We start from the raw sequence: 24,576 nt of genomic DNA, 5'->3' as shown, positions 1-24,576 counted from the left end.
GATTAATCGTCAAACATCTTATCACAGGATTGAAATTACGATGGTGCTCTTTATTAAAATTTAACGCACATCACGATGCCTACAAGCCATTCGTCCATCGATTGATGCACCATGCATGCTCATTCATGATCGAGCTAGTTATAAATTAAAAGACCACTCCATATCCGGCCTGCAGAGTGGGGCAGTACGGGCTGCCATGGATGGTCTCTAGGTTACACTCCTGCGGGGCCACGAGGGTGGCGGCGTAGCTCCTTTGCCTCACCCTTGGGCAGTTGGGCATGCATGTCCTTGAGGTAGCCACCCTCGAACACACCCTGCGGAGTTACTACCCCATCCATGAGGATACGCAGCGCTTCGCACCTGCAGTAGGCCGGGATGGCCGACAGCTCGTTGCAGCACCGACTCTTCATGTCCCCGGTATAGAGTCGGGGACTTTTACACCGCAGATTTCACTGCCCACGTAGGCATAGCAGGCTCCGAGAGGGTTGTGTGGCATGCTTGCCCTGGAACACACTGACCCCCGACGGCAAGCATGACGGCGGCCCAGAGGATGAGCTGGTGCTTGAACGCCATTCTTTTCAGGTCAGATAAAGGGGATGTTGTTGGAGCTAGCTAGGCGTATCACGTGTGTGTATATACTGAGATGAAGAGTGACAAGCAGCTGGCATAGTAAGTACCGAAGTGCTTTCTGTTAGTTGTTGGAGTGCCGCGACATGAAAATTTTGATGAAAGGGTAGCTAGTTAACCTTTTGTGCTAACAGAATTTGGAGCTTTGTGCTAACAAAATTCGGAGAGGAATGCAAAAGTTGGGGTTTGAGTGGAAGAATAACCATATTCGCTGGGTTCCTACATTTCTGAGTGTACTTGTCATGAGTTATCTTATCATACTACGTGGCAAAGAGCTACATCCCTGGTTCATGTGCCATTCTCTTCCACGTTTATTCGCAGTGTAATCTAGCACTTAGTGTAAACTCTCATTTGGGGTATGTGTGGTGTGGAGATCATGTCTGCAGCCGAGAGGATCCAATCTCATGACCTGGCGAAAGAGTGTGCCCAACTGACCAGTCGAGCATGAGGGAGTTACGTTAGTCAGTAGGTTAGCATCTCTATATATTTATACACAGTTTTTCTTTTCGAATTTGAAGTCCATTTAAATTCTTTTGGGCGGAAAAACCCTTAATTTCAAGATTTTCCAGAAACTGGTCATTTCAGATCCACCCCGAAAACAAAAAAAATCGAGAAACGGAATTACTCTACATACAATAGTTTGGCATACGATTTTCATACGGTATGCTGTGTCGTATGCAGAGTAATTCCGAAAAGAAATTTACCAGCATCCATGCATTGTTTTTTACTGACTGGAGTTCATATGTGCCCGTTGCAAGTTTTTTTTTTCTCTCGCAATGAGTGCTGCTATATACATTTTTTTTTTTGAAAAGGGAGAATATATTAATATCGCGAAGATACCTGCTGCTATATATACATACATACGATGTAATCATATGATTTTGGTACGACACATAATCACAGCCGTTATTTTAAGCATCTAACCATCGTACAAAAATCGGATTGGCAAGATCGTATGGGGAAGTAGATTCGGTACTGAAGCCATCGTGCGTGTACCAGTGCTGATTTGTCTTCCGTTCGTGTGTCAACAGAAAAATTGATGGAAGCTCTTAATTAACCGACGAGTAGGAGTAGTAATTAAATGCATGGGAAGACGGAGCAGCGGGCGTAATTACCATACCCCCACCTCCCCTCTAGTATATATGCTCTTCACGCCTCACTTAGAAAACACTGCGTCGACCACTCAGTTGTCCTCTTCCTCAATCCTCAGGCCGCAAGAACCCCACACCGTAGTTGCCATGGAGATACCACGAGAACATCCAGATCCAGGTGGCCGTCGTCTCCTTTCGTTTCCATCACTCTTACCGTCTCGCCGGCCGTTTGTGTTTCTTTTGTGTATATATATGTCCGTGCGTTGCAACGGGAGAAATAATCTTCACATGCCCCCAACGACCCATCCATGTTGTCACTTCTCTTCGCCACCATTGGTGCTAGGCGACCTAGGTCACATGCGGCCGGAGGGACTTGCCCTTGGCCCGACATTGCAGCGGGCGAGTTAGTCCCATGCCTGGCAAACGATGCCTTCTAGTGCACACATTGATCGGGAAGGAGCGGGTTGATCGGGAAGGAGTGAAAGGGGGCTGGGCGGAATGGTTTTAATGCATTCACCTCGTTTAATGGGGAACAATTTGTGACACATATTGTTCGACTTGCAAATTGATTACTGGAAAGTACCTAATAGTCTAAAACCGAATGAAAAGAAGGAGCAAGGCGTGGAAACTGTCCCTTAATGTCATCATATATAAGATTATAGCATTAAATAAGGACCGTCTTAACATTTAGGCCTCGTTTGGTAGGAGACGATCGAGGGGTTTTTGAAGGCAATTTCCTCGCGTGGCCCAGAAACCCCACAGAACCGCGAGGGCCCATTTGGTACGCGGATATTCGACGGCCCAACCCCCTCCGACCCCCTCCTACACCCTCCTTTCCACGCGGTACAGAACCCTCGAGGGGGGCCTCGCGGATTTGGGAGGAACGACACCACGCCGCCGCCGCCTGCTCACCGCGCCACCGCTCGATTCCTCCACAACACGCCGTCGAACGACATCTCTATGCCGGCGTACCTCCTCCGCCATACTGGCCTTCTCCTCGGTGGTAAGCCCTCGCCTCGCCTCCCCTCCTTTCCCCTCGTCGTCTAGGGTTCTTCAATCCGCCCGGCCATGGTTGCCGCCTCATCTTCCCCGGCGAGCTCGCCAAGCATGACGTCTCCGAGGGCACCAAAGCCATCACCAAGTTCACCTCCTCTTAGATTGTGTCCCCTGTATCTAGTAGCAGGTTACCGTTGGTTTAGTGATTCACTGTCGACTCTGAATCTTGATGTGAACTGCAAGTAGTGGTAATGCTTGATGTGGTTATCTGCAAGTAGTAGTGGTAATGCTTGATGTGAACTGCCGAATCGGTGCCAATGCTTTGTTGGTTCGTTGGCTGCATCAACTTGGTGTGGGAGGAGGACGACGAGCCTGTGAAATCCGACTGAGACGAGTGGAGTGGAGTTCAACATGTATCTTTATTTATCAAGAGATGTTTTGCCCATCTATGATGGGTTTGTGATTTAGGAACAGATGTGTATTTGATGCATTGTGTTGTTTTGCTGGGGACAAAGTTGGTCTCCATTTGTGCATCTTTTCTGCAACTCTGTAATGGATATTGGAGCAGCGCTCCGTCTTGTTCTACAATGCTGTGCACCTGCTTGCTTGTTTATTTAGCATCAACAGCAAGAAGCATTGTTGACTTCTTATTTGGTTGGTGGAGATTTCTTGTTTTCCTCTATTCTTGTACTGTAGATTATTAGGCTGACAGAGGATGTAGCAAACGAAATTACTGCACAGTTTTTTAAAGAAATTATTGCACATTCTTTTTAAGATAAGACAGTGTAGTAGTAGTGTTTGGAGTTTCAGAAGGGAGGCAATTTGGTTTGTGACTGCACATTTTTTTAAAGAAATTACTGCACAGTTTTTTAAAGAAATTACTGAACATTTTTTTTAAGAAATTACTTGAGACTACTCTTGTGTTTGTCTTGCCTTGTGACTGTTTCAAACTGCAAATAAATTGTTTGCTCATCAGACTTTGTTGTGAATTTTTCTCTTCCACGAAAAATCTGTTCGGTCTGGAAGTTTCTGTATTCTGTTGGTCTTGATGTAGCTCTAACAAGGCCATGCAATAATTCATACTATTTCTTCATTGTACTTTTCCCTTTGCAAACAGTCTACAGCCTCCATTGGTCTTGATGTAGCTCTAACAAGGCCATGATATAATTCCTTGAAATATACCTGATTGTTGTTGTGCTCTTAATATCATTTACTTGAAATATACCTGATCATTTACTTGTACATAAGTACTCCCTCTGTCAACTGGCTCCTCTGTTTGTGGGTCTTGGAATTGAAATTGAATGAGAAATATCTGCATTGAATTGAAATGAGATATAATTTTGTCAACAGTAGCAACATTACCTTGTTTTCTTCAGTATCATCAGTTTTTTTTCTGGTGTCATTAAACCAGGTTGAGAAGTGGAACAAAGCAGAGGAAGAATGGGACGTTTGCAGGGTCCCTCGAAATCGTCTCTATTTGAGAGTCTCGTCAGTTGCTTTTGTGTCGACGCTATTGTTGTCAGCATGCTTAAATGTACGCATGTCTTATGTATTCTCAGCATGCTTAAATGTACGCATGTCTTTCCTCGGACTTGTGAATGCCAAAAACGTACGAGATATTTTTGGTTCCAAGTCATGCTGATGTGAGCGATTATGTTGCTGTTATGTGACATTGCAATTATGTGATGATATATTGGTTCCAAGTCAAGCAAATTATGTTGTTCATGTGAAGAACTGTTGCAAGATTAGATTTTTAACAGTTTTACACCATTTTAGTTCAATATGGAAATCCCTCCCTGTCAAACAGTGTTCTGTATGGAGGGGGATTTGAGGGATGTGTGGTTGCAGGCGGATTTGAGGTTTCAAAGGGGTTGGGTGGAAGAGGGGGATTCACCAAATCCCCTGGAATCCTCTCCTCTCCAAACCTCCACAATCCCTTCCTGTCAAACAAGGCCTTAGGGAGTGTTGATCCCACTTGATTTGAGGGAGCCACGGCCCAAACTCACATGAAGTCCCGAAAATGAAAAACAAAGTGTCCGTGAAACATGACAACAAACCAGCGACACAACATCCATACAGTAAAAAATTGCCTCGATCTTTCACGTCAAGCTAGCTAGGAGATGGTAATAATTAATTAATACACACACACATTATATGTCTTCCTGATTATCTGTCTCCTAATACAGTTTGCAATATAGTTGCAAAGAATTCAGTACATAGCAAGATAGGTACACGCCTGCTGGAAAGTATCTAAAACTGAAAGAAGAAAAGCAGCGAGGATGTACGCAACATGTTCCCTAAGCAGGGGTCTCCACCTTACCACCGGCAAAGAAGAATCCCTGGTCCTCTCAGTCTTTCATTTGCTGTCCGGCTCTTTCTTCCCCAAGGTCACACCTGCATCCATTTTCTATCAATTTACAGAAAATGGAACATCCTTTTTATCTAGTACCAATTTACAGAGAACGGAAGTATGCTACTTTCGAACACTGCCTGCAAAAACTCTTCCACAACATAGCCATGATCAGTACACCAATCTAAAGCTGAAACTTATTCATACATGTGTCAATCTGTGCGACTCAAACAACAATCCTGTAGATGTATCAGTTCTAATTTCACTTGCTAGGATCAGAGGTAACTAACCAGCAAGTGTTATTACAGTAGCTTGAAATGAAGCATAGCTAGCCCCTGCAATCAAATTTGTCGACATCCATAGAGCATATATAGTCAATAAATACTCTGATTTTCTCCAGGGATTAAATTTTTTATCTAATGAATTGTTGATTCATCATGGTCCAGCATAAAAAAGAAGTGGAAGTTATAATCTGTTATCTAATAAAGTGGTTCAGGGTGTCAAACACAATATGAATTTTGAAATAGTTTCATTGCGCAGGAGCAGATGGCCTGCAGTTATGTTTGTTCAATTTACTGGCCAGACAAAAAAATATGTGAAATACCAAATTCTAAATAGCTCAGCATCAAGAGAGGCAGCACCTCATATATTGGGTCTTTAACAGAATCAAAGACATAGTAAGAGTATTCCTGAGCTTGAGGGCGTCTGCAATGATAATCATCAAACATTTTTCGTGTCGTAACAAGATCTGTGGACCCCGATGCCTTGATTAAATGTACACCATGGTTCCAGCGGCACGAGCTTAATTGCACAAAAGGAACAACAAACCAGCTCTCGATAACAAAAATATAAGCTCCAAAACAGGGACAATGAAACTTCTCTCTTCAATTTATCCTCTGAATTTTTTACCAAATTTTTAATAATTTTTTCTCCATAAGGTTATTGACTTAAGCTTTTGAAAGTAAAAAAAATCACTCAATTCCACGTTTAGGTGAGGGGGTCAATAAAATCTACAACCGATCTAAAAAACTGTGACAAACAGTGGTTCTAAACTTTGAAGGCCAAAAGATTGTTCGATAAAGAGCACATTGGCAAGCACGTTTGGAATAGAAAAACAGAATGCTATGTGAAAGAAAAAATTCTGTTATTCACCTAACATAAAAAAATCTCAAGTCCCTCTGATCCATTCTATGTTATTCACTGCACTACGATTTATTTACCAACAAAATAAAGACCAAGAAGCAATGAATCTGGAGGTTCCTGACCTTGATGCAGCAAAGGAGACACGGCTATTTGTGGTTCTGCTCGGCAGCCCATAAGTACATCATCAGATCCTTCTTATTGCTCCTGTACGTCGTCTCATTGCAGACAAGTGTAGCTACGAACATCAATCAACATTCCTTCCAAGCACTTGAATTCGGTAGACACTATCAATGCCTTGGAGTACATTGGATCTAAAGGAAGCCTAGCCATTTGTCAGTGTACAATGATCAGTCAAAAAATTTATCATAATAACCTGAATAACCCACATCATGTAAGTAATATGATATCTCAATTAGGGTGTATGTGTGTGCCCGTGTAGCTGGTCTATTTGCAAATGAAACTGCTCCAAGAATTTCAATTAGAGCTAGTTGATAGTGACAGATTACTACATATATGTGAACCTGTATTATCCTACAAGTCATACATACTTGAGCTAGCTGATAGTGACATATTACTACATCCATGTGAACCTTTATTATCCTACTCTGGTTCTCTTGATTCTCTTTGCTTTCTATAAAGCTCAGATTTGGTAACTTAACCCTGAACTTCTAAAACATGCTTTCATTTTCCGAAAAAGAAGTAAATTTCTTTGGCATGATCAAGCCAAATCAACCTCATCCGTCTTGGTCCCTAGCTCAAATGATATGAAGCTGAGGCAACTGACCTTTTTCCACTTAGTAATCAGATTACGGTCTGCATAATCCTGGTCCAGGCAAAATTCATATAGCTCCTTAGATATATCCTTCCTTCTTCTATAGAAAAGATCATAAATGTAACGGTTTCTTGGATGAGAAATGCGGAAAATTGTCTAGAGTGCTTCACACTTTCCCTGTATGACCATGGGTAACATCTGAATTCCTCAAATTAGTGTATATTCTGCAGACTTGATTCCCCCCTAAAAATATACGTCCACGCCTCTAGACTTCTTTCTTCTCTGAAAAATCTGAAAACATACCAAGATCTGATTATAGAATAAAATTTTATGATTCGTTAAACTTGAAATCCATACGAATATACATGAAAAAAACTAAAATCTCCATTGTTGATTTCTAACAGCACGAAATTTGAGTCACACCTCAAATCTTCAGGCAGATGTAGTCTGTTGTAGGCACAATCATAAATTAGCTAGAACCCTGTCATGCAAACTACCAACAGAAAATTGACTTTGTTTATCTATTGGAGGCTTACTGGATTCAATGTCCATCTAAAATCCACAAAAGGTGAGGTTGCTGGGGAGTTCTCTGTGAATCAGAGCCTGCTCCAAAGCCTGTTGTGCAGTGATCCTACGATCGAATAGAAAGGTACATTCTGTAATATGTATTATTAGAGAACTGATAGACCGTTCAGTTTTCTCTAATGCAATGAATTTTTCAACCATTACCAACGCGCAGACCTTTGATGATTCAAATCACATTAACCATGTAAATATTCAGAGCAGTGGGGCACCTTGTTGTCGACCATCAGAGAAACTTCCAGTTATGCCTCACCGGCCACAGAACCCAATGGGAGCACACTCTCTCAGTTAATACTTGGAACACGCTGTGCTTGTGTTGACGGACACCGTAAAAAGAAGCACCAGACAGTGCACTCACAAACCTAGAAAATGACATCGATGACTCGGCAGAACATGTGGCGAACACGCTCACCGCTTCCCGATGTGCTCGAGGTGGCCCTCCTCCACCACAAGACGGTTGTGTCAGATGGCGTTGGAGCACGCTGCGGCCACAGTGGCTGGAGGGGGAAGGTTGCCGTCACCGCCGTGGTGGGAGTGACGCCTCAATCAGTCACTAACAACAAAATCAAAGTGAAATTGTCCTGAAAAAAGAAAGAAAAGAAAATGAATCCAGTGCCCTGGCTACATTTAGAGAAATAGCTATCCAAATTTAAATGTAGTAGTCGTACAGAAGAGCAACCGAACTCGTATTTGCTCCATACTGACTTCTGCTTTGTCTATGCATTGCACGCCGTCGGCCAATTCGCTTGATGCAGCTGCACCTGCAGCCCCTATGGAACTGCATAAAACACGCAATCGACCTAAGCATCCGAACAAACACAAATCCCGCAAAAAAAACTGAGAATTTGTTGATTGAGTATATGACATTGCACAAAACGCAAGTTGAATCCTAAAAAAAAAGGATAATCATTGAGACAGTACATAAGCATGTACTGTATGTGCACGATAGATTCAGGATGAATAACAAGAAGAGAATAGCATGATGGTTGAGGGAGCTATGGGCTTGCTGCTCCATGCCGCGCTCACCCCCGATGAGGAGTTGTGGGAACGCCATCCTCCAACCCCAGCCGCCGGGTGATCTGGAAGTCCCGCACCACACCAGCGAGGCCGCGGCTGTCCGCCAGCAGCACAGCGAGCCCCATTGTGAGGCATACGTTGAAGAAGCTGTGACGCCGCGGCCGGCGTCCTATTGGATGAGGTAGTTGGGGCGGCATCCATTGGAGGGGGGTGGGGGAGGGGGGCGTTGGGTTGCGACGGGGGCGGCGAGCGGGCAGAGGTGCGACCGCGGAGGCGGGGACGGCCAGCGGGCTGAGGTGCGACCGCGGCGACCGGGGCGGCGAGCGGGCTGAGGTGTGACACCGGCGACCGGGGCGGCGAGCGGGCTGAGGTGCGACCGCGGCGACCGGGGCGGCGAGCGGGCTGAGGTGCTGCAGTGGCGGCGAGGGCTCGGCATGGGCAAAGGCGAGGGTTCGAGTTGAGGAGGCAGATGCGTACGGGTTCCTTTTTTCAGTGAACCGTTTTTTCTTCTGTAGCGGCCGGTGCTAGGCGTCATCCAGCTGATTTCTTCAGAAAATCCGTCGGGTAGGTGGCCGTCCCATCTATCCCGCCCAAGCTGTTCGATGGATCAACGCTTCGTCGCTTCCTTCCTCCCCCGAGTTCATCGGTCCGTCGCTTTCTTCCTCCCGAGCACACGCAGCAGTTCGCTGCTACGTCGCCGACGGCAGCAAACGCCGGTGAGGGCTGCATCGCAGCACAAGGCAGCCCACGACGAATGTTACATCGCAGCACAGGTGGCCGGCGACGGATGTTGCATCGCAGCCCCGGCGAAGCTCCAATGCAGCGCAGGGGTGCAGCAAAAGCTCCAAGGGAGGCCGGCGAAGCTCCATTGCAACGCCATGGCCGGGCCGTCCTGGTTGTTGTCACAGCACACACGAAGCTCCATTGCAGCGCCGGAGTTGCAACCGCCATGGCCGGCCCGTTGCAGCACCGACAGAGCTCCATTGCATCGCCGGAGTTGCAACCGCCATGGCCGGTCCGTCGCGGTCGTCGTAGCAGCACCGACGGAGCTCCATTGCAGCGCCGGAGTTGCAACCGCCATGGCCGGCCCGTCGCAGTCGCCGACGCAGCACCGGCGGAGCTCCATTGCAGTGCCAGAATTGCAACCGCCATGGCTGGCCCGTCGCGGTCGCCGACGCAACACCGACGAAGCTCCATTGCAGCCCGATGACCGTGCCAGCGCTCCAATGCATCAACGGCGAACGGCGGAGCTCCGCTGTAGCCTAATGACCACGGCGGCGCTCCAATGCATCAACGGCGGAGCTCCATTGCAGCCTGATGACCGCGGCGGTGCTCCATTGCAGCCCCCGCGACCGACACAACGCAGCTGTTGTAGCTCCGAAGAAGAGCTGCATCACCGCGCCCTGTGCCTCTCTGCAGCGGCGTCAGTGCTGCATCGCCGGTAGTCATCGGCGACCCCCCATCACGCATCACCGACGAGCGCTGCAAACGCAGCGCCGGGAAGTGGGCTTGGGCAGCTCGCGTTGCAGCCGGGGGTAGCGGCGCATTGGCAGCTTGGGAGGCGCATCGATTTGGAGCTTGGGTGCCGTTGCTTGGAGTGCATCCATGGCCGCGGGAGTAGAGACCGTGCGGTGGTGGCGGCGGCCAGAGCAGGGAGCGGGCGGTGGGGACGAGGAGAGAAAGGGGATCGACCGAGTCAGGTGGAAGAGACGAGAAGATAAGGTTGATCGTGGGCGGGCCTGACCGGGACACGTGTCGCTCGTAGCGAGCGGTTTAAGCGAGGCTGTTTTCATCCGGGTGATAACAAACGTTTTCCGATTAATATTGGACTGCGGGTTTAATTACCAGAAAATGCCGCGACGGTGAACCCGACAGACTCAAACCGTGCTTTATTTTATATATATATATTATTATTATTATTATTACTAGGAAAATTGCCCGTGCGTTGCAACGGGAGAAATCGATGGGATGCATAACCGGCTACCTGATAGGGTTAAGTGCTTTTATGGGAGGCTACCATGGGAGGACTTTACCTGAAAATCAGAGATCACAGTTGATAAGGAGAAGCCGGGGGAGGCCAATGGCATGGTTACAAGCGGTGGCAATAGAGCAGTTGAGCTAGTCATCAATCCACGCAACTGCATGAGCTAGAATTTTTCATGACTATTATTTTTGTACTGAGTGAATTTATATTTATCATAGTCAGGATTAATAAAGCTCGAGAAAATCTGACATTAAAAGAAAGTAACTTATTCTTTTAGTATGTACGCACTTCATGCCAACCCAATAATTTAGATGCAAGAATGCGTTGAAGGGACATGAAACTGTGCTCCAAATAGGTCATGTGATCTCCAAAGAGATTGACATCCTATATGAAAAATGAAAACATGAACATTGTATTATTTTTTATGGCTAGTCATTTTCAAAGAAACCATGATAGAGAAGCTGCATAGCAGATTACTTGGTGGCATTAGGATAAAGAAATATAGTACATTATATGGCTCAATTAGAATGTAGATTGCTTAATATTGATCGCCGACCACTAATTTAGGAAGTGCATAGAGCTGCCGAAATGATAATTAGAATGTTGAATGCTTAATATTGACCGTCAACGATTAACTCAAGAAGTGCCTTACTTGAGAGCAGCTAACAAATTAGTAGGAGTATATGTTCGACCAGTTGCAGCTACATTATTGCAGAGATCTGCAAGAATACTAAAATGACTCGCAAACTACTTATGACATGAAGCATCCGTGGGAGAGAAGAAAAACTGATTTAATGAACTGAAGACGGCAAATCTTTAATAAGATATGTGGCACAACATATACAAAATCGCAGACTGGTCAAGGGATCCAACTTTAGAGATTGATAACTGAAATTAAACGCATCTTTTTTTTGTGGGGTGAAATTAAACGCATCTCATTTAACAGTTTCAGGTCATCTAACTCTCACAATGAAAAGCCATAAATACAGTAATTAATTTACAGCAAGACATATTATACGGATATTGTCTTCCAAAAATTCTAGCCTAGTTACGTTTCTTCTTTGCTTGAACAAAACATCATAAAAAATGCTAAAACATATATATTCTTTAAAATTCAGTAATCCATGCCACACAACCCGAAGAGAGAAGAACATAACTGCTAGTCGGAGGTCATCAACTAACATGTTCAGTGTTTCACTTAGTTAACTTTTGAACACTTGTATCCTTGTAATTTGGAACTAATCCAGCAGAGAATAGGAAGTAAAAGTATGTCCTCTCTCATGAAACATAGCTGTACAAATCTAAATTTAACTAATAGAATAAGAATGCACTAAGCTCGCATCAAACATATTAGTGCAAGTACCACCTCGTTGATCTGCCCCCTGCTTTTGCTTAGGCCCTCTCCTCCGTACTAATAACTCCTTTGGATGCTTCTGTCTTGTCTGCTTGACGGGGGAAACAGAAAAGTTCTACAGATAAGTCCTACTATCTATGAGATTTTCGGTTTTTATAACATAAGACTTCTCTTAAAATTCATCGATGCTTTTTGTTGCTATTAATTAGTAAGAAGAACGCTCGTCGACGCGCGGCTATCAGTGTGCATCGCCTCAGGCGACGGCTGGCATGACCTTGAGCCACTGGGCTTGGTCAAGCGGCTTGCCAATTGCATAGATGATGAATCCTGCGAGGGCGAAGACGAAAGCCGGCTTCTGCATCACGTTGTACATGCGCCAGCAGTCGAGGCTCCTGAACTCATCCCACTCGGTCAGGATGCAGACGGCGTGCGCATCGTGGACGGCCTCGTACGCGTCCGACGTGACGGTGACGGGCTGCCCAGCGGGCTCGCCCACGGCCCACCGGCTGCAGGTGGCGAGGGTGCGCGTGGTCCCAGTCAAACTTGTTCATGGTGAGGTCACGCCTCACCTGCGGGTCGTAGATGCTAACGACGGCCTTGTCGCCAAGCAAACCTAGGCACATGTCGATGACCGGTGTCTCGCGGGTGTCACCGGTATCCTTCTTGAAGGCGAACCTAGCATGGCCACCTTCTTCACGGCGACGGTGTTGAACATGGAGGAGACGACGCGGTAGATGAAGCGGCTCTTGCAGTCGTTGATGCCGATGACCTGCGGCCTGCCTCCATGGACGTCCTTGAGGACCTTCACGGTGGTGCCCTCAGCGAGGAACCTCCCGATTGGACAGGATTTGGTTCAGGACGCCATGGCCGTTGTGGGCGAGGATCTTCTCGATGGCTTTGGCGGTCTTGACGGTGACGGGCACGGTGAACTTCTCGACCATGATCTTGTTGGAGTGGGATATGTCGACGATCATGCGTGCGCTCACCTAGTAGGTCAGGATCGGCGCGCGGCCTTGCCGGTGCCGAGGCCGCGGCTCTTGGTGGGGGGTGTTGACGGAGAGGAGACGAAGTCCGCCTCGCCGACGTCGGTGCTGAAGAAGAGGTTGCGGCCGCGGCCGCGGCACTGCTTGGCGACGTCGTCAAGGCCGGTCTCGTAGATGGGGAGCCGGTCGCTATTGCAGCCGGCGATCCGTGCCTTGGAGATGTGTATTAAACCGATATTTATGAGAGAAATTAGAGGAGACGTGGGATGAAGAGTTGGACTACAACTAAGAGTCCACGTTGAGAGGGGAGTTTAACATACCGAGAAAGACCAAGATGAACAGACGGAACAAAAAAAAACTGGACACAACACACAAACGTTATTTATTTGAGTGTGGGTTGATTCCTAAAAACTACAGGGACTTTTCTGCAAAAAGGACGCGTCGGTGAACCCGACAAAGTCAATCCGTGCTTTATTATTATTAGGATAGGATTAGGATTAGGATTAGGATAGGATTAGGATTAGGATAGGATTAGGATTAGGATTAGGATTAGGAAAAGACTAGCACAAATGCCCGTGCGTTGCAACGGAGAAAAAAAATAAGACAACTCTACAACAAGACGAGCATACGGCACATTTATGATGTCATCACCACATAAGCAGTGGGTTGTACATCTTCACTCCTTGACGAGAATAGATGACACTTGTGTGGTTGCACAATGCGCCGATTGCCGACACCATATCTTTTTCCAAAAAAATATCGAGCACCCTTACCCTGAAGAACCCTCTCCATCGGTCCACGTCCTCAATTTGAAAATGGATCCTACATTGGCACCGCTTATACTTCATCTCACCCTTGACAATGATACCCTACGGATGTGTAAATAACAACTCTGCTAAATTATTTAGAGGCCTGTATTTACATCCCATCTCACATCAAACTAACATAAGAAGATGTAAAAAAACATACCTTGGAAGATATTGTCTAGATTATTATGATGTTTATAATTGTTATTATTATAGAGTTTAAAATAAGTAAATTTGAAATAGCAAGTTGGAAGGAAACCATACACTGTATTTCAAATCCAACGATCCAACTTAGACGGCTCCATCAAATATATACTATCCAAACGAATTATACACTGTAATTTCAAGTATAGATTAGACAGATTCATCAAATATATTGTAAATCTAAGTTCTGAATTGTTCTCTTTTTAAGATATTCATAAATATTCAGTCACAGAGTAGGCATTTTAGTTCCATAGCCCAAAATCAATTGTCAATCGTGAACCCTAAGAACGGGATCAAGGAGTCAATATTGAACTTCAAAATATAAAGATGAACCTATGTACCTCTCTGTAGTGCACTGTAGCACAACATGAAGCCGCCTAGTGGTCAACAAACCAGATTGACCAGTCAAAAGTAGATTTTTTTTCTTCTTTTTTTTTCTTTTTTAAAAAGGAGGTTGAAACTTCTGGTCTGTAAACCCCTAACATCATCTGTAAATAACACCGAGAGCTTCTTCCACGTATTGTAGATGTCACGGCACCGCAACCGCACAGACTCCGCAATGTTTGTAGCGGAATCCCTTGCATCCATATTTTCTCGAGGCGGTGAGGCGGTTGTCCACAGCTAGCCGTCGATGGCATCCTTGACTGATGAGAAAACTGGTCGGTCTGGTTATGAAAATTAGGCCCGACAAACTCTCGGTCCGATCCGGTTTTTGACCGAGTCTCCAAGCAGGTCCGACAAAGCACAGTCGCCGCGGCTGCCGTTCCTCGTCGTTGCGACCACCGGCAACCCCCTGAGTGAACCACCGCATACCCGAGCACCGTCAGAAGCCATCAGCGTTGTTGATCACGACGACGCAGAGTCAGAAGCCATGAAGCTCGGTTCTGTTTTGCGAGTCTGAATAAATAGCAGAGAAATAGAAGAGAAAAGTTGTGAAGTTTGTGCAGGCAAAACAACTGCTTCTTCCTTCTTCCTAAAGCAATCTCTCAGTTCACATGTGTTGGTTCCAAGGGCATCTCGGGTGCCGACAAACACATCGGTGAGCACATATACGTTGGTGTGCCCCGTCTTGTGCCCGCAGGAACAATAAGTTGATCTCGTCATGGTCGTCCCCCACAGATGATGTCTAAATTTGCAATGATGTACGTACAGTTGGTATTGCAGTACAAGCTGATTAGTAATCTGAAATTTGAAGCAACGATGTACGTACATAGTATGTGGTGACGGTGCCGCCGGGCGGCGGAGTTCCACAGGATGAGACGCTACCATAGATGGACTGCCTCTTTGTCTGCAGCAAGCATCCGGAGGAGTTGCTCTTTAGGACAGGGCATGGCACAAACGCACGCAAGCACGCACAAAGGCGCACACACACGCACGCAGCTAGCGCTCCCTCGCCACCGCTAGATCCCTCACCCTGACCGAGCTACACACACGCAGCTAGCGCTCCCTCGCCGTCGCTAGATCCCTCACCCTCACCGAGCTTTCGCCTCGCCGGTCCGGTTCAGGGGGACAGGCCCGCTGGGCACTTCGGTCCGGTCCCGACTGGTCCCAGCGGCAGGTCATCGTCATGCTAGATGCTAATCCATGCAGCTTGCACAGAGCTCGTTCTCCGCGTCCAGTCCCACCTGCATCTACATCCTTGCCATTATCATCGTCAACTTCAACCATGGTGGCTGTGCTAGCCGACGCCTCAATCTCGATGGCCCTCGTCCTGCTCCATGTCCGTCTCCACGTACGGCCGTGCTGCGTCAGGTGATGAATCCATTAAATAGCTCCTTGTCCGCCGCTGCCAGTCTTGCCGACGATTGCGAGCGCTCTCACCTCGGTTGCAGTGGACCTAAGACGAGAGATCACAATCGATCCAATGTTATGTGAATCAAGCCAATCGAAAAGGCAGGATCCAACCGGTGCGTGGACCGTAGGTGTTTCCGGTTCTTATAAAAACGAAACTTTTTTACGTTTTCTTTTTGAGGGTTACGAAACGTTTTTACGTGGGTGTAAGGGACGGCTCATGGGCTGTTTCGTTCGCTTGGCCTTTTCTGGATGGGCTGTTTCGTTCCCTTTCTCGGTTCCCAACAATCTGAACGAAAATTGACGTATGACCAGAAGCGACCAATGCTTTAGTACCACCTCAGATATATGTTTTAAATTCGAACTGAAAGCGTAAACTTACGAGAAGAAGTGTATTGTGACGGTGAACCACGGAGTCAATCCGTGCTTTATTATTACTAGCAAACATGCCCGTGCGTTGCAACGGGAAATCAATTCATAATTGACTACATTTATGAATTTGGAAAAAATATAACTTTGCGAACCTAATTTTCTATAGCAATGTCATCAAGAGTAAAAATTGGAAATGTGAGAATTATAGCCAATTACTGCAATTGAGAAAATATTAGCTGTTATATACAATATTGGTCAACTATTATGGAGTGATATAAGCAAACATAGTTATAACATTATAAACAACCGGCCTACAATAATTGTTTAGAAACGAAAAGCGGAAATCAACAAAACACACCGTAATTTAGAGGACCATAAAATGCACATGCAAGCTACCGGCTTTGTTATTAGCCAACAGGCTTTTGTTATTAGCGAACAGGCTACTGTAGACTCACATGAAAAGAGATAAAGTAAATTATCATCTAAATTTGAACCATTCAGATCACTTTTTATTAGAGGTACTACAGTAACCTCAAGAGATTCAACCACGCAAATAAAACATAACACTCTGTAAATACTGTATTTTGTATATTCCACATCTCATATATTTGCCGGAGACTTGTTGTGCAATAAGAATTATATAGCTTATTATTCCTTCATATAAAGTTAGTTCAAAAGCGGTGTATCCGATATCTTACCAGCAAGATACAACATGAACCAACTCAAGATCATGTACCATTGTTTGATGAATAAAGTGAGGTTGTACCTCTAGAAAGAAAACTCAACCCAAAGTTGTATGTTTCGAACATCTTTGTACCAATGCATGTTACCATGTTCTTAGATATGAGATGCATAGGGTGAATACCAATTCAAAAGTATAAAAATGATCAACAACACATGGTGAAGAAATCTGTCAGCTCCAAATCTAGTATGTATAGTCCCTTCTTAAATTATCATCGTACTGATCAAACTTGTCGTAAGATCAGGAAGCCGCTTGAACGACCTTTTCTCTCGGCCCCTAGTAAAAGTCTTTGCAAAAGATAGTAATCAAATTAAAATGGTTACCGGGGAACCCTTCGGTCCCCCGCCCGCCCCGTTCCTTGCGTGGTATAGTAATAATTTAGCGATGATAGTAACTTGTTTACATTGGTTACACACCCTTTAGTCCTACCCAACACGTTTTCTTTTAGCACTCTAGTAAAAACCGGAGCAGAGATAGTAACGCCATCTAAATGGTTACCACCACACCCCTCTGGTCCCATGCACCATCAAATCAAATCCCTCGTAATATTTTGCGCACATAGTAATGAACCAACATATGGATGGTAATGAATTAAGTGGGTACCTAAGGTAATCTTGTTACGGTGTAATAATAAGTCAATCGATCAAAAATTCTTTGTGTGTACGGGTCATGGTCTGGTGCGTACGTTTATAGAGAACAAATTAGTTGGTAATATTTTTTAGTTAGGATAGATGGTAATTGCATTACTACTTGCTACTCTCTATTACTATTGGTCCAGCGATCCAAGTCATCGTAAAAGTACCAGTTTGGATTACCATACATTAGTATACAAATTACGATCAGTTTGTGATGCATGGGCTGAGCGGACCAGAAGTTTTCTGAATGGAATTTCTTTTTGGTGGTTATAAATGAACTGCACCAGCGTTGCACGCTCAAACAAAAGGTGGGTCGGTGTTACGAATGTCGACAACAACAAAATCGTGTTTTCTACCTTGCATCGTACGGAAGGCATGGCTCACCACACTGATCAATGTCAGGATACTTAGTTTCGCCGAGACCCACGTGGAAATAGTCTGCAAAAGAATAAAAAAACAGTCAAGAACACAACTTCGAACTACTTAAGTGCGCCAGTCTCCACCTAGTTGTCTTCCACGTCCTGCACACTTCTGCTAAATTTACAAAAAGAAGGCAACCAAGATTTTCATATCTCGTGAGCATGCAAGCTCTAGGTATTTTGTGATAAGACATTAGGTATCAAGCCGTTTTATTCAGAGCTTTCTAATGAATCCACATGCTGGCGATTAGAGCAAGGAAGTTTGAGATTTAGGAAAACGATTTATAGGCCTCGAACTGAAACTGTGTTCGGGACAGCAGACCTGGCTCAGCAATCATGGTTGATACTAATTTGCTTGAAACCTCAATACCGTGCACTTCTTCAATAATTGATCAATGATCCTAGGCATGCATGGTTTGGCAAAAGTTATATGCTCGACTGCAGCCAGGCTTGAGTATTTGTGTTTTCTTATGAGCTGATAGTGCATGAAAAAGATAATGTAATTGAAGTGACATATAGGTGGAGGTTCTTATCCACTAACCTCGAAGGGTCTTCATATCCACTCGTCTAGAAGTCTTCTTAATTAACCACTGAACAAGCTAGTTCTCTCTCAATCGCACGGACAAAAGCCCCTCGCTGCACGTTTTTTCCTGCTGCTTCTCACTTCCCCATCATATCTCCACAACACATCGGCAGTAGTCTCAGACTGCTTGACAGCGCGACACGGAGCTGTCACGGAGAGCTAGATCGTGGCGACGAGGGAGTCGAGCACACGTCTAGTGCGGACCTCGGCCGCACGACGCTTGTGTCAGATGGCGTCAAAGCGGGACGTGTAGCTGCTGCTGCCGCTCCAGCACATCGAAGCCGGCGCTCACCGCATCCGCCGCCACAGAAGCCACCTCCCTCCACCACTTGAAACCGCTTTCATCCACGGAACCCTAGCACCAAATCTCTGTGCCAGCATGATTCTCGCATCGAGCGAGATCGACGTGGTTATGGCGCCGACCTCTTCGGAGCAAACGACGTCGACGAAGGGCCCCAGCATGGTGGCCGAGAGCTAGGAGGAGAAGGCCGCGATGGTTGAGAAGCAAGGCTGAGGAAGCGAAGTCCAGAAAAGACTGCGTCCATGGGTTGGGATAAGCAGGAAGAGATCCAATCGGGAAGGAGAAGTGATCAGATGAGGGCCGATGCAATCGGGAAGGTTTCCTTTTCTACCGGGCCTGCTTTGTTACGTTTCTTTGTTTCCTTTTTTTTAAACTGAAAGCGTAAATTTACGGAAAGAAGCGTATTGTGATGGTGAACCCGATAAAATCAATCCGTGCTTTATTATTAGGGAGAGATCAATGTTGATATCCAACCTAGAACTTTGGTGATGCATGTCCTTACGGATTGATTGTTTTCGGTGAAGATGTATTACACATAATAAATATCTTCATTGAGAATGAGAACAACTAAAGACTCTATTGCCATGACAAGTAAATATCTGTGTTTTGGCGTCAACGATTTGTTATGCACTCGCATGAACCGGGATCAATAGCTCCTGAAGATAATTTATTTTGTATTTACTTTTATTGGACGTGCAAGTATATATGTTTTCACCGTGTATGCCCATACTTGCATATATATGTTAGTTCAACATTGCCTAATCCTTATCCATCCACGTATGGTGCTTGTTACCTTTTCAGTTGCCGCGTCCTAGTAGCCCGTCAGTATGAGTTCACGAGGGACATAAACATAGTCAAATTCAAAATAAAAATAAAAAAAGAGTCAAATTCAAACTAAAAATAAAATAGATGAGTCAAATTCAACCTTAAAATAAAAAGGCAGCGTGTGCATAGTTTAGAGAGCAAGCACATTTTTATTTAGAAGAAAGGAGAGCAAACACATGTGTGCACGCTAACATCCATGTGTGAGGATCCAGAATGCACCTGGAAAACAACCGATCTATGCTGAAACGCTAGCTACCTAACACGTCGGCTTGCTGTAGAAACAATAAAAAAACTAATCGGCTGGCTAGAAGCAACCAGCCGCCTCGCTGCTGCTTGCTCGCAGAGCCTATCTGCCCTCTCCTTCGTTCCTCTGTTGATTTCCATTGCCTCTTGTTGAATCACCAAGGCGCACATATATCTCACCCTCTTTTCCTGGCTTGTTGATTCCCACAACTCTGAAGGTATATAAGTTGCTAGGATTTGATTTAAAAGAGCAGGGTGGGACTAATTTTAAGCAAACTCTGTTTGCTGCAGCCATAATAGAGGGGAGGGGAAGGCAGTCGCGAGGTCCAACTTGTAGCAGCCCATAACAAATATTCTGGCCCATTACTTACAAAGCTACGAGCGAACAGACCAAAATTACGGCAGCGAAGGACGACTACGAAAAATAGTACCACCTTGTTTATATCGTTTTTATTACGATTTTGTCCATACAAATTATAAAAGCGTATTATAACATGAGAAGAAAGCGTATTGTAACGGTGAACCCGACAAAGTCGATCCGTGCTTTATTATTTATTAAAAAATAACTAGCAAAAAAGCCCGTGCGTTGCAACGGGGTAACAAAAATTATATTTCGCCACTTATCACAATTGCTCCGTCCCCTCATTGTCATCAACCTATTCATCCTTTCGCCCTTTTGCAAGTTTTATTATGTACACGCTGTTGTGGTTTACATCATCATACTGAGCAAATGCCAGTTAGAAAGGAGAGGTGGAGGTCAAGGGCTACTTTGAGTGCCATCTTAATGACTGGAGCCTCGATCTGTTTTACTCTTAAAACCACACTAACAATTTTAATGCATGAACGGTTTTTAAAAATTATATAACATTTTTAATAGGCATATAAACACATTTTAAATGTGTCACTCATATTAATTGGATTTCGAGTGTGATCAGATTACACGCACGTGCCCAAGTTTATTCTCAAAGATTTAGTCATCTTTCCGCTGAACACGTCTCACCAAGAGTAGCAGGTTGATTTGGCTCATAATTCTGGTCGAGCCGTTTCATGCGCATGCCCGGCAGGCACCCCATGCTTCTTTCCGAGGCTGAGTTAATTTCCTCGTTTCTCTTAAACGAACCCTCTTTTTATTTATTGATGCCATGGCTTGTTGATTGTGGCAACTCAAGTGTATATAAATAGGTGTGATTTGATGTCAAAAAGCAATGTGGGACTATGACTTAGAATACTGGCCTTTTTTTTGCACAAAGAAAAATAGCTCAGTTGGTGGCATCCTTAAAAGTTGTTACATCAGCACATCAGGACCAGTTGGCCCATAACACACTGGCGAGGCCCAGCTTGGCGACAGACGTACGAAAATTATCCGGGCTGCTCCTGCTATAGTAACGACCGATCGACGACGTACGTACGAGAAGCGCTAGCTGGCTGTTGATGTATACGAAACCTATTTTTATTTTACGCTAACCACTACCCCACAGGACCAGCTGGCCCATATAACTTTATTTAAAAAATAGGCCCATATTACGTGGATTTAGGCCCAGTTGGGCGACGCAGCAGGGATGACGATTCAAACACCAGAGCTAGTTGGGGACGTAGTAAGATTAGTACCACCTCGTTTATATCGTTTTTATTACGATTTTGTCCATACAAATTGTAAAAGCGTATTATAACATGAGAAGAAAGCGTATTGTGACGGTGAACCCGACAAAGTCGATCCATGCTTTATTTTACTAGCAAAAAGGCCCGTGCGTTGCAACGGGTATAAGATATAGATTTAAGGGTTTGTGTGGTATTTGAGAGTTTATCTTTCATAATGCATTGTTGAGTTGTAGCTTCCAATTCGCATGCTTCTACCTTTCCATATCTTTATTTTAATGCAAAATTGCTGTGCAGACATACCACTATCACAAGCTGCACTTTCTTTGTTGATTAGCAATATCAACTCCAAATATGTTCCCTATAAAGCATTATCTGTTTGCAATATCCTATTAAAACATTAACACATCAAATTGGACATCAGAGACCACTCCAAATATATTGTCAAATTGTAGTTATTTTTTAGGTCATCAATTAAATTAGATAAATTAAATTATTAAATATGCATGTCTATGTGATGACCAACAAAGATGTTAACCCGAGCACATCGAAATAGCTTCATTTTATGCTACTATATCATGACCAAAAATAGAGGATTATATGGAAAAAAATAGTGTAGGAAGAATGAAGTAGAAAAATATCAACTGCTTTAAAATTACCACACGTGGCAGATGTTAGGGAGCCTCCATAGCAAGCAGCACGCATCGCATATTTTTTTTTAGAAATGGAGGAGGACCCCCGGCCTCTGCATCTGGACGATGCATGCAGCCACTTTATTAATTATTCACACAAGACCTTACAAAGTAATACAACAGTCAGACTAAAGCCACCGTCTAGGCAACATCTGTTGCTACTTCTATCCAGTTGATGAAGGGATGCTAATAGTCTAGGCCTAATACCAAAACAGACCTCGCAGCCAAACCTACCATCTAAGACCTGAGGTCCCAACCAGGACGCCTGCAAGGTATGGGGCACCCACCAGTCCGGCGCACTTCTCAACCATGACGCCTGCCGGGTATGAGGCCGCCATAGCCACCTGCCACCAATCCATCTTCAGTGCTGTACTGCTGCATCAACCTTGCCCGGTCTAGCTGCCGTCGACGCCACCACGACGCCAGACAGCGCCACCTCCCTGCGCGAGTCCATCTCCGCGCATCAGACGTCGAGTCTTCATGGCGCCATGCCGCCAAGATCCGTCGCCATCAATGTGTAAGTTGAAGCACCGCTCCACCAAAAAGCCTTCCACTGGTCCCTCGGTCCGTGTACACCTCCACGAATGACGCCCCAAAGAGGGAAACGACACCATAGCACCGCCGTCATCCGATCTACTGATCTAGAGTTTCCCCCAGAGGTAGCATAGAGTGGCCTTGAATTTCTCCATGGCGATGCCTTCAAGAAGGGAATGACGCAGACAGCGCCGCCACCGCCGGCCTTACAGCTAGCTGAGAGCAGAGATCGGTTCGAAGATCCTCCCTCAAGCATGTCGTGCACGGACTGCCGCCATCTCTGCCGGGGACCGGACGAAAGGAATCCAGGCCGCCGCCGCCTGACCGACGATGGCACCACCACGGTGCCTACAGCCGGTGCCATCTGGCCCACCGCGCTCGCCTGTAGATGCACACCAGAACCGCCGGCCCGCCCAAGCCCATCTGGGCAAGACCAGATCGGCGATCTCAGCCGCCGCCACAGGGGCGAGTCCGCCGCGGGGAGGTTGCGCCTCCGCTGACTCCGCCGTCACGCATGCCCTAGGGATCCCGCCGCTCCTTGCCGCCGGATCTGCGTCGAACGATGCGCCGCCGCCGCCCGGAAAAAACACGACCACCGCACGAGGGATAAGGCCCCGCCGCCGCCATCATAGGCCAGGCTTCGTCGGTGAGACCTCGGGCGGCGGCAGGACGGAGGAGGCAAGGGGAGGGGGCCTAGGGCCGGCGACGTGGTCGCCCCCCGTGTCGCCTAGGGTTGGCGACGCGGGGATGGGTGCGTCGCACATGATGTAGCTAGGAGGCAAACCATGGGATGCAAAATATTCATCTGCTCCACGGGACTATATTTAGCACACCGTTTTGTGTTTTTCCAGCCCACTTGCACTCATAAAGCCTGTCCGCCTACCATACTGATCATTGAAAATTTGAAACTTTAGCATTGTGCTCCAAATTTTATCTGCCGTACCGATCATTGCTTTGAAACTTTGGACAAAGATTAGTCAAGGAGCTGCTACTCCATCAAACTTGTACTTGGTGCATACTCCATGCACGCACGCCGTGTATTTACGCCGCCCAGGGGCTCATGTGGCCACGAGAGCATATGCCTGGAGGGAGGCCATGGGATGAGCAACATGCAAACACCACGTGCGCCTCCGTCGCCATGTGAGCTTTGCTGCCGAGATGATTCAGATGAACACTGAAGGCTCCTCTCCATCCTTCTCTCCTCGCCTGCGCCATGCCCAGACGCGTCGTCGCTGCCCTTGCTCCCGAGCCTGGACCATGGCTGTCGACCATGGCTGCAGCTGTCGAGCCCCACGCCGTAGCCTGCACCTTGCCGTGGACCCCGGCCTCAATCCGACGAGCCTCCTCCTTCCTCCCTGCTCCTGTGTCCACCATGGACGCTGGTCCTTTTTCTATTGCCACGCCCGAGCTCGCCTTGAGTCTTCCTGCCAGAGGCCTCCACTGCGACCAGCCTCTGCCATGAGTCCCCTGCCACCTCTGTCAGCTGCTTCCCTCCACCTTGCTGCTGCTCCGGCCATCACCATGACCTCGGCTGCCCGCGTGCTGTGCCTTCTAGCAAAACCTTCAAGTCCACCGAAGCCCCCTTGCTGCTCAACGGCCACGGCCCCTCGACCTTGTGCCAAGTACCAGCGAGTCACCGACCCGAGGCCAGGACTTTCGCCAAGTCCTATTCGTCGGGAATCTCGGGATATGCGACGGCAGCGGTGTTGGAGACGTGACCAGCCAGTGGCAGCAACTGCAGCATCCGTCAAAGCTTCCGGCAGCTCGGCAAGGAAGAACCGCTAAGCGTGGCCTCGAGGGCGGCAACCTTATCCCGGAGCACGGAGGTCTCCGACTCCCGGTCAGAGATCAACTCGGACTTGGCGGCACGGGACACCACGGTCGCCTCGATCTCGGAAACCTGGATGGCGAGGTGGCGGGGGAACGGGGGCTGA

The 24,576-nt window shown here is 46.3% G+C and overlaps 2 long non-coding RNA genes and 1 pseudogene across 4 annotated transcripts; 1 reads left to right on the top strand and 2 right to left on the bottom strand.

Annotated features, from left to right (window-relative positions):
• The first annotated feature begins 2,058 nt into the window (after nucleotides 1-2,058).
• Nucleotides 2,059-4,448, top strand: LOC120976414 (uncharacterized). The gene is made up of 2 exons (XR_005771818.3): nucleotides 2,059-2,721; nucleotides 4,126-4,448. It is a non-coding gene; the product is annotated as an uncharacterized lncRNA (long non-coding RNA).
• Nucleotides 4,449-4,824: 376 nt separating this feature from the next.
• On the bottom strand, nucleotides 4,825-9,071 carry LOC109772630 (uncharacterized). 3 transcript variants are annotated; one of them, XR_006671683.2, is made up of 8 exons: nucleotides 8,588-9,071; nucleotides 8,230-8,339; nucleotides 7,774-8,142; nucleotides 7,516-7,610; nucleotides 7,403-7,426; nucleotides 6,992-7,270; nucleotides 6,330-6,529; nucleotides 4,825-5,108 (listed from the first exon to the last, which is right to left on the bottom strand). It is a non-coding gene; the product is annotated as an uncharacterized lncRNA (long non-coding RNA). The 3 variants fall into 3 exon arrangements; XR_012204121.1 differs by lacking the exon at nucleotides 7,403-7,426; XR_012204122.1 differs by lacking the exons at nucleotides 7,403-7,426; nucleotides 7,516-7,610.
• Nucleotides 9,072-12,169: 3,098 nt separating this feature from the next.
• LOC141020909 (UDP-glucose 6-dehydrogenase 2-like) lies at nucleotides 12,170-12,682 on the bottom strand (annotated as a pseudogene).
• Between the last annotated feature and the right edge of the window lie 11,894 nt (nucleotides 12,683-24,576).

This window comes from Aegilops tauschii, chromosome 3 (assembly GCF_002575655.3).
Source record: "Aegilops tauschii subsp. strangulata cultivar AL8/78 chromosome 3, Aet v6.0, whole genome shotgun sequence".
In the NCBI taxonomy this organism is placed as follows: Eukaryota; Viridiplantae; Streptophyta; class Magnoliopsida; order Poales; family Poaceae; genus Aegilops; species Aegilops tauschii.
Note: the sequence above shows the minus strand (reverse complement) of the source record. Positions and strands in the feature narration are given on the sequence as shown.